The 12,651-nt window shown below is 34.1% G+C and overlaps 1 pseudogene across 1 annotated transcript; it reads right to left on the bottom strand.

Moving 5' to 3' along the window:
• Window positions 1-2,029: 2,029 nt before the first annotated feature.
• LOC143593936 (homeobox-DDT domain protein RLT1-like) lies at window positions 2,030-12,409 on the bottom strand (annotated as a pseudogene). Its single transcript, XR_013146225.1, has 19 exons — window positions 12,030-12,409; window positions 11,420-11,917; window positions 10,722-10,795; window positions 10,219-10,500; window positions 9,717-9,800; window positions 9,473-9,637; window positions 9,030-9,252; window positions 8,833-8,939; window positions 8,665-8,751; window positions 7,750-7,902; window positions 7,504-7,662; window positions 6,543-6,752; window positions 5,429-5,786; window positions 5,035-5,219; window positions 4,520-4,957; window positions 3,886-4,404; window positions 3,273-3,377; window positions 2,943-3,191; window positions 2,030-2,864 (listed from the first exon to the last, which is right to left on the bottom strand). The product of XR_013146225.1 is annotated as a homeobox-DDT domain protein RLT1-like (transcript).
• Between the last annotated feature and the right edge of the window lie 242 nt (window positions 12,410-12,651).

Below are 12,651 nucleotides of genomic sequence, written 5' to 3'. Positions count from 1 at the left end.
CGCCCGGTTTGTAACAAGTCAGATGGGCTCGGTTTTGCTTGCACGCTACCTCTGCTGGAATTATTTTATTTTTATATACATATAACATATTATTAAAAATGTTTGTGTGTGTGTGGGGGGGGGTGGGTGGGGGTGGGGGTTCTCATGATATAACCCTCTCAAATCCCAATTCTCGGGTTTTATACGATTATGTACTGTTTTTAACTTATTTTGTATTCGGTTTGAAACTTACTAATTTTTCTTTTTAAAAATCGAGCCGAGCTCATGATCAGTCTTGCCCCCAGCTCGGCTTGTGAACAGCCCTACATGACATAAATTATCATTTCTATAGTAAATCTTCAATAAGAAGCTTTCATAAATGTGTACTAACTAATAATATATTTACATAAAAAAAATAAGGGAAAGTTAAAGATAAAAGGGGGATGAGAGAAGCTAGAAGCAAAAAAAGAGCAATAATTCTCATAATTTCAAATGGGGCCTGAGAAGCCTTTAATCACAACTATGTTGGAGATGATGTACAAATTAGTTGCGGTAACTTTATTTGTGGGTTGGATTCCCCATGTTTTGCTAAATTCAGTGATTCTTGGAAAAAAAAATTATCAGTTCTAATATTTGGGCACAAAATCAAGAATCACTCAATACTGGGAAAAAAAAAAACAAAAGAAGAAAAAGAAAAAATTCTTTTAAGTGCCCTTTTACCGCAAAGAGATTCCACATTTGTCCATATAAATTAAAGTTTTCAGAAAGTCTTTAACAACGTGTTTGGTGGAAAACACGTCAACGCGTCTTTCATGACATGTTTAGCCTTCAAAAGCGTCTTTCACGACCTGTTTGGCCTCCAAAGTCCAAACGTATCTTTTACGACATACTGGCCTCTTAATTATTTTTTGTGTTTTTTAATATTACATTATTATAACTAGTTTCACACATATTTGTTTTTTCTATAATAACTTTTGATGTATAAGGTTTTATAAAGTGTCAAGTATACATTTGAGAAGTTTTTATTTTTATCTACGTGTTGGCATAAAAGATACTAAAATCAAGTCTGGTCAAATTTTATTAAACATTTATTGAAAATTTGGATATAAAGTTGGCATGTCTCAATTTATGTCAATGCGTAAATTAAAATAAACACATCTCAATAGCATATTCTAAACTATGTAACTTTATATATTATAATTTTTGAAAGAAAAACAAATTGAATAAAATTAATTATAATAATATAACATTTGGAAAAAAAAACACAAAAACAAAACAAATAAGAGGCCAAACAGGCCGTGAAAGACGCGTTTGGACTTTGGAGGCAAACAAGCCGTGAAAGACGCATTCGGGTGTTTGCCCACCAAACACGTCGTCAAAGACATGTTTGTAGGAGATATTTCTAAAAACGTTTATTTATGAGGACAAAAGTGAAATCACTCTATATTGAAAGGATATTTTAGAAATTTTTCCAGAAAAAAAAAACTTTTGAATATACAAACCACCCAAGTTACGCCAACCGCTAGTGAGTTGACATTATAGAGGCATATGATTTGCTTAAACACGGCCATATGGTGCGTGTCTATGCCCTTGCAACATGTTGCAAGACAGTCAACAACGGTGTTAACAGATGAACATGATAGACAACGATAAGGTACACGTCCGTATATAGGCCAGCCAACGTTATAGTATGCACTGGTCTAGAAGTACTGGTAATACCATTAGAAGTTTAGACCAAACATTACATACAAAAGTAGAGTGAGAAATTTAGGCATAAGTTCAAGAATCATTAAACATTATAAATTTATAATGTGAAAAACTATTTAATCCGGACACCATTTAAAGATATTAAATAGAAACATCAAGGTAGGCAACTAATTATCAGCTACATATTCACTAGTAAACTAAATACATATACAAGTAGGATTCAGTTTAAGAACCTACTAACTGGAATTTTCATCTAAGAATTAGTTTGTGTAAAAGCCATATTTCACAACATACCCCATCATGAAAACTAAAATCATCTTAATTGGTGTCACTTAAACTCGTCTAAACAATCTTTTTTACTATGACACAAGTAAAATTCTTTTTTGTTTTTTGTTATTTAGTTTCCTACATGATTATGATAAACAACACAACTACAAGTTATAATGCAGTATAAAAAACTAAAAAACCAAAATAAAAAAATAAATAAACTCTAAACATCATCTACCCTCCAAAATTGATATTAATATTCGTCATGTTTCAAGGCTTCAATCGCTATATTCACCCGAACCAAAAGAATCTGAATCCGAATCGTCAGCCTTAAAATGCCTTCCATCATTTCTTCCATCAACATAATCATCATTTATAATCTCATCATCTTCTCCAACATTTTCAAACCCCTCTTCCTCACTAATTTCCATTTCACCCCATCGACTTTCGTTATTATTTACAAGTCCATACCCTGAACTTTCTCCGTTTTCCAATTCATACACAACTTGATCTCCCTCATCATCATCATCAGATTCGCTCGTTTCTTCTTCGCTAACATGGAAACCAGGGTTGTCGGTCTCCATTTTGTCAACGGGTTCATGAATCCATTCATCAACATTAAAGTTCCTAACGGACTCGTCTTCTTGAGCCTTTTCGATTATTCTTTTCCCAACGGTTAATGGGCCCGTTTCATGTGTTTGAGGTTGAATAACTTGACTCGTTGTGGCATCGGGTTTGAAGTTTTGTCTGCCGCCGAAGACCGAATAGCCTGCTGTCCGTTTCTGCAACTTCACACCACCACGACTACGTCCACCACCACCACCACCACGAGGTGGTTTTATAAATTTGTTGTGGTCTGTGTTTACGGTTTTCCCAATGTTCTTTAAAAATGTGAACTTTAATGGAGCTTTCTGTGGAGAAACAAGTTAAAAGACTAAATTAATAACAAAAAAATTGTTTTATTTTGATATAAAACAATTCAAGTATACCTCGACCACAAGCTCATTTGCTTCGTGTACCATCTTCAGCTCAGCTTTCTGTTCGGGAGTGTAAGAAATTAAACCATCAAGCTCCAAAAGCCTGAGACTCACAGCAGCTGTTGTTTGTGGTATCCATGGAAGTACCACACCCGACCCCACCTGGCCTGATAAGCCAGCAGTCCCAAGCAGTTCCTCAGTAGTCTCAAACTCTAAAGACAAATAGTCCCGTTTTATGACACTCTCAAACTGCGTAAGAACCTGCAACCACCAGATTTTACCCACGTTATATTTCAAAAACAACATTTTTTTTAATATAAAAACAATTTTCTTGAGTTGTACCTGTAAAAGATCCGCAGGAGACGACGAATCATGCAACTTTGAACCCCAAGAGTTCCGACTGTTTTCAGTCCAAGAAGATTGCAGGGCCTCATATGGGACGCAAGCCTGTGTCGTTTCCATAAATTTTGTCAAAACAAAAGTCAAATGATAAAGCTGCTTATAAGCTAGTTGAGATCAGCTCGCTAAAAGATCTAATAGAGCCCGAGCTTAAATGAGCAGAGCTTGGGCTTCGTTTACTACAAGCCTAAACAAGCTCATTATTTATATAATCATTATTTAATATACTAAATATATAATTACATATTAATAATAATAGTTATTATATATAATACTATGATATAAATAAACACAAAATAAATACTATTGTATTATTAATATTATACATAATACTATAATACAAATTAATAACAATACAATAAGCAAGCCAAGTATTATATAACTTTTATTTAATATATTAAATATGCATTTATAAAACAATTACTTTGCATAAAAAATATGATTAAAATAACTAACTAAATGTTATATAATTCAAATTTTAATTAAGTTATGTATATAAGGCCTAATGGTGATTTTTAATATATTAAGGTGAACATTAAATCCCGTAAATCTTTACCTCCAAGATCGTTAATAAAGATTTGATCAGTCGGATTCTAATCGGATGGGTAATATCCCAGTCGTTTGGATCGTTAGCTTCACGAAAATGATCTTGAACATCTAATTCAGGGTAACATAATTTGCCACCAAACGTGCTGAACAATCTATAGCATCGGGGACAAACAGCCTTCTCATAGCAATAACACCCGTGACATGAATCACAAATCCCCTGTAGAGGGGTGCACGATTGTTTACCATGTGCCTTAGCCGACAAACTTGATGAATATAAGCATTCCGTCCACATCCACTTTTCTAAATCTTGGTACCGTTTTACAGCGTTTTCTTTCTCCAATTCGTTCCTTGAGAACTCGATCTTGAACGTTGATGAGTCGGCTGAATCGGAAGTTGAAACAGACGTATTGTTTGAATTTCTTCTGATGTTTTCTTTGAATGAAGATTCTATTTTTTGCAGCATTATGTATAAGTGAGATTCACGGGATCCATGTGTATCCAATGATGACAAAAGAGCATTAAATGCCTGCATTTAATATGACAATATATATTAGTTAAAATGGTTTCATATTTATAATTTAAACAATTATAGAAACTTTTTCGAGAATTTTTAAATCAAAGTTACCGCCTTTCAAGTTTACCTCTTCTGAATCGATTAGCCTCCAACAACCATTTTGCAATTCAACAAATATCCGGCCCGACCCGGGATCAAGCCTGGAGTTAGACGCCACAAATTGCCAATAACGATTACGCCTCCGATCCTGACCCAAAGGCAACGATCTATAAACATACATTTCCTCTGCTTTGTGACCAATATAAGCTTTCAACCGTAAACGTGACCTTTCAGTCGTATTATTATTTCCATTATTTAGATTTTGACCATTTGTAAGGCCCACGGAACCATTTTGACCAATTTTATTATCAGTTGATTGAATCATCGGGCTTTGACTGCCTTCGGTACTTGCAATAAAAGAATAATCTTGAAATTTGGTTGTGAATTCTTCTTTTAAACGTTTTTTATCGAGTTGTGATTCGCTCCACATTTGCTTTCTGGTAGACGTTGCAGCATCTAACCGATCCTGTAAAGGGTTTAAAAAATAAAAAATTAAAATAATGTACTAAAAAAGTTTGAAAATTTATGATTTTAAATTATTACCTCAAGAACAAGACGAATAGTGTTTCCTTCATTGACGACACCTATTAAAGCAACGAGAGCATTGAGACGGTCCTCGACACAAAGATCTGAATATTCCCCTTCTGTAAGCCCTTGAACCCACGGATCTCCTAATTTTCTTTCATCAATCTCGGTACTCTCTTGATTAATATTACTCAGCCCGACACCTTGAAAAGAAAATATAAGCTAAAAATATACACATATAAACGTACACAAAATCCTTATAAATGTACTAAACTTAATATTTATATAAATTTATATACTAAAAATATACACATAAATGTACACAAAATCCATATAAATGCATATAAATTAATTAATAAACAATAAATAAAAACTACACTTTTAAGGCAGGGAAGCTATATTACGAACTCACCAGCATTTTCAAACTCGGTTTTTATACCATCACCTTCATTGTAAAAGTTAGCATCTTTGATAGTAGGAATACCAAAAGCATCAATTTCTTGACCTTCAACAACCTCAGATTCATAATCATCATCTTTCTCAACATCCTCAACATTGACCCCGGATAAGATCCCGCTCGCATAAGTTCGTATCTTCTCTTTAGCCGATGAAATTACTTCATCAGCAGTAGCAGGATCCTTCCTATACGGAGGGCGAACACAATAAGTGGAAGGAGCTATTCTTTCAAACAACATTTGGTCCCTTGATAATGCAACCGAGATTGAAGCATCAGGTGTCTTGCTTGTCGTAAGATCACGAAGACCCGTTTTCTTCAAAAGTTAGAGAAAGAACAGTTAAAAAGCAATCTTCAGGGATAACGATAAGTCAAAAATACAATCTTGGTTAAAAAAAAATAAAGTGGTATATATAGAAGTCAAAATACAATCTTGGTTTAAAAATAGTGGTCAAAATATACTCTTCACAACAATAGAAACATAAAAAATGCAATCTTTATGGATAAAGAGAAGTCAAAATACAATCTTGGTTAGAAAATAGAGGTCAAACTATATTCTTCAAAATAAAAGAAACCTCAAAATGCAATCTTTATGGAAAAAGAGAAGTCAAAATACAGTCTTTGTTTTAAATAAACAGTCAAAATACATTATTCGTAACAAAAGAAACATCAAAATGCAATCTTTGTTAAAAAAGAGTGGTCAAAAATCAAAATATATCGTTCGTAATGCAATCTTTATGGAAAAAGAGAAGTCAAAATACAGTCTTTGTTTTAAATAATCAGTCAAAATACATTATTCATAACAAAAGAAACATCAAAATGCAATCTTTGTTAAAAAAGAAGTGGTCAAAAATCAAAATATATCGTTCGTAATGCAATCTTTTGGGAAAAAGAGAGGTCAAAATACAACCTTCGTTAAAAAGTAGTGTTAAAGATATATTATTCCATAACAAAAGAGATATCATCTTCATGGAAATATAGAAGTCAAAATACAATCTTTGTTAAAATAGAGTGGTCAAGATATATTATTCATAACAGAAGAAACATCAAAATACAATCTTAATTTAACAACCTGAATCTTTTCGGCAAGTTCCAAAACGTTTAGGCCCTTGCTACCTTCGAGACAAAGAACATGATAAGCAGCAAATTTGAGTGTCCCGGGAGTCATACGATGTCTTGACTTCTTTAGAAGGTGGGTCCCTTTTTCTTGCATCAATGCGACTGCATTCTCAGCAGCCAAACCATTCCGGAGCATGGTGATTACATCCTCACAACCTTTACCCTGCACAAACACACACACCAGATAAATACGCAGGCTAACCTTAAGCTGTAGCAAGTCGTATATGATAGTGATTATCAAGAATGATTATTGGACCCACAAATAATAACTAGACCCTAAAAACAATTACGATCACTTTAAACCACAATCAAATAATCAAATCGAAAAGGCAAATACAAACACAAAGTAAATATGATTAAAATAATACACTATTAACATAATAAACTGATTTATCTAAAAAGTTGTAAGTAAACGTGTAAACAATTCAAGCTGCTTGTGAGCTACCGGAGATTGCTCGGCGCTCGCTAAAAGTACGAATCGATCCAAGCTTAAACAGGCTTGAGCTTCACTTATCGAGCTAAAGCTGGCTCGCGAGCCTATTATTTGTATAACTTTTATTCTATATATTAAATGAATACTCATATAATACATATTATTATATATAAAACTTTGATAAAAATGACTAAATAATATACATTATGTTATATATACAAAATATAATTAAAACATATATAAAAATTATAGATGCATATAAACTAATTAACAAATAATAAACCGGCTCGACCTTGAACACAGGCCGAGCTCGAGCTTGACTTGTAAGTTAAATGAGCTGCGCTCGAGCCTAGACGAGCTCAGGCTCAGGTCTTTTTACACCCCTAATTGGGTTGAAACTTGCCACCTCTAAATTCACTCATAAATTTAGACCACAAACAACAATTTATTCAAAAAGAAAAAAAAAGAACAAGATACGCACCTCATCATTTTCAGGTAATAAGCCCAAATGTTTAGCTTTATCTTTTTTCAACCGGGGCCCAAAACCAGCAGATAACGCAAACTGTCTAAGTATTTCAGGCCATGTTAATGGGTTTAGATGTTTAAGCCAGCTGCGTATGTCAAAGCCCCATATATACGCCTATATCAAAAAGAAAAGATAAAACATTCATCAATATATAATATTAAATACAATTGTGAACAAAATCTTGAAACTAAATTAAATTACCCCTTCGACAATTTGAGGGTGACCACCCTCGGGATTACCAACAGTGTATTGGTTAGTGCCTGGCCCACCAGAAGGCGTCCTTGCAACATCTTCAATGTCTTTTATTATCAGCTTCAGGAGAGCAATGTGAACCTCTCCTAATAATCTTGAATCCTGATATATATAATAATAAAAGACAATAAAGTTGTTAAAAGGGTCTTTGAAATGAAATGTAAAAAAAAACAAAGATTTTTGTAGGGTGTGCATGGATCGGTTTTGCCAGTTGGGCTTAAACTTTTTGAGCCGAAGAAAAAAGGTCCAGAATAATGAAGTTGGGCCTGAAACTTTGAGCCTAAATTTGTTTTAGTTAATAATTTATTCATCACTACATATTTGGCAATAAAATTTTTGGTCTACACCATTAAATATATAAAACCAGAATTATAACCATAAAATCCATAACAAAGTCATTTTTTCGGTTTTTGTGGGTTCAGTTGGATTATAGATGTCGGTTTGGTTTTTACGGTTCTTTTAGGTTTTCGAAACATGCAAAACTGAAACCACATAAGAAATTCGGTTTTTGAAATACACATAAAACGAAATCAAGTTTAGGTTGGGTTCGGTTATGTCAGTTATTTCGGGTATATAAAAGTCGGTTCCAGTTTTACGGTTCGTTTTGGTATTTGGTACATGCAAAAGGAAACCGAACCAAAAATTCTGTTTTTCAAACAACATAATACCAAACCGTCAGTTTTGGGATAGGTTCAGTTATGTCAGTTACAAATGTCAGTTCCAGTCTTATGGTTCATTTCGGTACATGCAAAACCGAAACCAAACCAGAAATTCAGTTTTTAAAAAAACATAAACCAAAGCGATGGTTTTGGGTTGGGTTTATTTCGGTTTCATGCACACCACTAAATTTTGTGTGAAACTCACGTAATCATGAAGAGCTTGAATAAACTCATCAACGATAAACGGCCAAATCCCGAGAATGTCGGCAAACGTCATACAAAATCTCCAAACCTGTTATGTAAAGGTTATTCTGAATCGATTAATAAAAAGAACACGAATAGTGAAATGCTGAAAAGAGGCAAAAAAAATTACCATGAAAAGATTTCCAACGTTTTCTTCTGAATCGATCCATGGATGAACCGAAAACGGGTTTTTAAACCGCTCTTGCACGGATTTTGGTGGGAACACACATAAACGATCTGACAATAATGTAACTCACATAAATCTTGTTACAAAAGCAATGAAATCAATAAAGTATAGTGAATAATGGGCAAAAAAGTGGTATCTACCTCGAAAGGCATCAAGATTTTGCAAGGTTTCATAGTCAAGTGAAAACTATTGAAGTCAACCCGTTATGAGACGCAGCTAATTTCAACAACTCTAAGCGTTCGTCTTCAATTAATTCCATGGATTCTTAGCAATTTTCCTTGCTGCTGCCTTCTCAATAGCAGCCTTCATTTTTATTGCTTCTTTGTCTCGTCGAATCTCTTCTTTTTGTTTTAGCCTCTCCGCCTTCACCAAAGTCAAACATATAATGTATTATATGAGGTTTAAAATTTGAGGTTTATTTTAAACAAGTCGGCGAGCGAGACAAGGAGCCAGCTAACGAGCTTACCTTGGCTCGGGCTTGGCTCGTTTACAAACGATCCGACTATCGAACAAGTCGTTTATCGAGCGAGTCGCAAGCTTGTTGAAAAACCCTAAATACAGGAGTAAAATGGTAAATAATTACCTTTAAAGATTCCTTTTGCAAAAACTTTTCTCTGCGTTCACTTTCACGTCTTTCTTCACGCTGGAATTTTTCTTCTAGTCGTTGTCTTTCCCGTAAAATTCTTTCTTCTTCCTTCCGTCTCTCACGGTCTTGTCTCTCCATATCCCTTTTCATTTGTTCTTCTTTCTAACATAAGAAAAAAGCACAATGACATAAACTTAACAATAAGACCTGAGAATAAAATTATTTTTAAAAAAGCTTATACCTTTTTCCTCAACATATCTTTTTTTTCAAGCTCTTTCATCATCATCCTCTTTTCGGATGGACCGTCCCTTCCACCATCTTCACTCTGCAAGTGTAACCACAAATTAAAAAACAATGTTACATATATCTACTGGGGGTGTAAACGAGCCGAGCCACTGCTCATAAGTTACTCAAGATCGGCTCACTAAAAGCTAGAATAGAACCGATCATAAACGAGCTAACGAGCTCGAGCCTAAAAATAAGCTTGTTTAATAAAATAGCCCAAGCTTCACTTATAGAGCTCAATCTTGCTCACAAGCCTAAACGATCCCCTATTCTTTATATAGGTTTTTAACATGTTAAATATAAATTTATTTAAAATTATAATCAAATCTTATAACTCTAAATCTATATAAATTAATTAATACATAATATAAGCCGAGCTTGAGCTCTTGTAAGTAGAACGAGCCGAGCTCGAGCCTAATCATTTACAGCCCTGATGTCAAGAACGATGATAAGTATACCTTGCGTTTTCTCCACATTTGCATAACTTCTTCATTGGGTTGAATGAAGTCGTTATCATGTATAGGTGAAGAAAAATGTCCCATTTCCCTTCTATGCGTCGATAAACTGACACCCTTTGAATGTCCCGAGGCACCATATATCGGTAGTGGTAGACCATTATGAGGGACTAATCTTTGGTCACTTGGGTAACTAACGGGTGAATCATATAACCGAGAAACCGCTCCATATGGCTCACGTTTTATACTAGGAACACCACTGTCTTGAAGATTAGCCACGTCACCCTATAAATATGCAAAATATTATAAAAAAGGTAGTCACCAAGAACATTGTTCGATCAAAAAGATGTCAGAAATATTTCCCATTCTTTGTTATTAAGTGTATAAGGTTGACTTTTATCAAGTTAATATAGCAATACGCTAAAAGTGGCGAAAAGATGAATATATACATACATACATATCTGTGTGTGTGTATAAATGAATTGTAGTAAAAGTAGAGGACTAACTTTCATTGGCGGATGCTCAAATAAATTTCCTTCATAGGAACGCCTACTAGTTTGAACGTGAGACTTCTTCACCGCTGCAAAACAAGCAACACCAAACGAAAATATATAAATATTAATAAATAATAAGTAAAAATCCAAGAAAAAAGAAAATAACCGAATGTCTAAAACATCAAATATGATATGAATATAAAAAGCGATGTCATCATTCACAATAACAATCTCATTCATAAATAAATATGAATAATAGTTATACTACTAATGCATAAAGATTTAATTAAAGAATTGCCCACAAAACGATATTCAATTCTAAAGGTCTATTTTTTGGCCATGTTGGATCTTTAAGCATTAGGCATTTAAGCTATAATGTATTTAACAATAACAATCTCATTCATAAATAAATATGAATAATAATAATTATACTACTAATGCATAAAGATTTAATTAAAGAATTGCCCACAAAACGATATTCAATTCTAAAGGTCTATTTTTTGGCCATGTTGGATCTTTAAGCATTAGGCATTTAAGCTATAATGTATTTAATCATGTAAATAAAGAGTCCCGCAACATATAAAAAGTTTGTTTCATTCCATCAAATAAGAAAAATACATATGGAAATACTATATACTACAATATATGCTCACATACTCCAATTACTCACAGTTGCATAATATATCATTGTTATCAAATACAAAAGGTACCTATAGGTGTCCCAAATGCACCCGGAGGCAGTTCATCAAACTCGGTTCCAAGAACCGGTCCATCATCTCTTAACGGTTCACCCAATTGAGCCTCAACACACTCAACTATCCTTCTTAACATCATCCTCTCTTGAGTCAACTCATACGCCCTGCTATGCACCAACGGTTCATTGAACTCACTAGAATCCGAATCCGACCCTGAACCCGACTCCGATCCAGACTTTGACCTTGACCTTGCCCATGACTCACGATACGACCTCGATCGCGAACCATGGTCACTCCCACCACCACCACCACCAACACCGCCACGGTCAAACATAATCAACTCGTGTTTAACCGGTTTTATCAACTCCTTGCGATCCCCACCGGACGTCTTCAAAGTTCCTTCCTTTTTATCCTTTAACCGCCGGTGACAAAACCACATTTGCAGTTGTCGATCCGTTAACCCTAAAGACTCTGAAAGCTGTGCTCTTACCGCCTCAGACGGATACATATCAGCTGCAAAAAACAATATTAATCACAAAAAACTCTAAAAATCAAATCTTTATAATCTTTTCAACAATCAACAAATTACAAGCAAACAAATCAATTAAATAAACAAAACACATACAAGCATATGTCTTTTCGAGCATATTAAGCTGAAATGGTGTCTTCATCTGGCGTTTAGGCTTCTTAGATCCATCCGATTGACCATTATTATGATCATTAACGTTCCGATTACTTTCTCCTTCGGAACCCGTATCCATCGAATCGAACAAACCCACGAAACCCTAATTAATCAGACCCCCAAAAACTAGGGTTCCAGGTCGAATTTCAACATAAAGATTCCGACCCACTAATTATTATAATCAATTGAATAAAACCCAGAAGCGAAATTCAATTTGGTTGAGTAAATCGAAATGGGTCAATTAGGGTTGATAATAAGAATAATAACAATAATAAGAAGATGAATAATAAAGGGGTAGAGAGAGAATGAAGGAAGATGTTGTTCTTGAGAGAGAGAGAGAGGGAGGAAATAATAATAATATAAATGTGAATGTGATATTATTATTTGTTTCAATTCCAAAGGAACAAGGAAAGAACAATGACTTTGATCTGATGATTAATCTTTTCATATTGTTTGTTTTGTGCTTTAAAGATTTAATTTAATTTTGTTGAAATTAGAAATTGATTGATTGAATTCTAATGAGACACAAACACGTTGTGTTGTGTGTTGTTTTGTTTCTTGGATT

The sequence above is a fragment of the Bidens hawaiensis genome, unplaced genomic scaffold (genome assembly GCF_021521415.1).
Source record: "Bidens hawaiensis isolate Kalapana, Puna unplaced genomic scaffold, B.hawaiensis_p1.1 tig00042936_1, whole genome shotgun sequence".
NCBI lineage: Eukaryota > Viridiplantae > Streptophyta > Magnoliopsida > Asterales > Asteraceae > Bidens > Bidens hawaiensis.
This window is presented reverse-complemented; position numbering and strand designations above follow the sequence as displayed.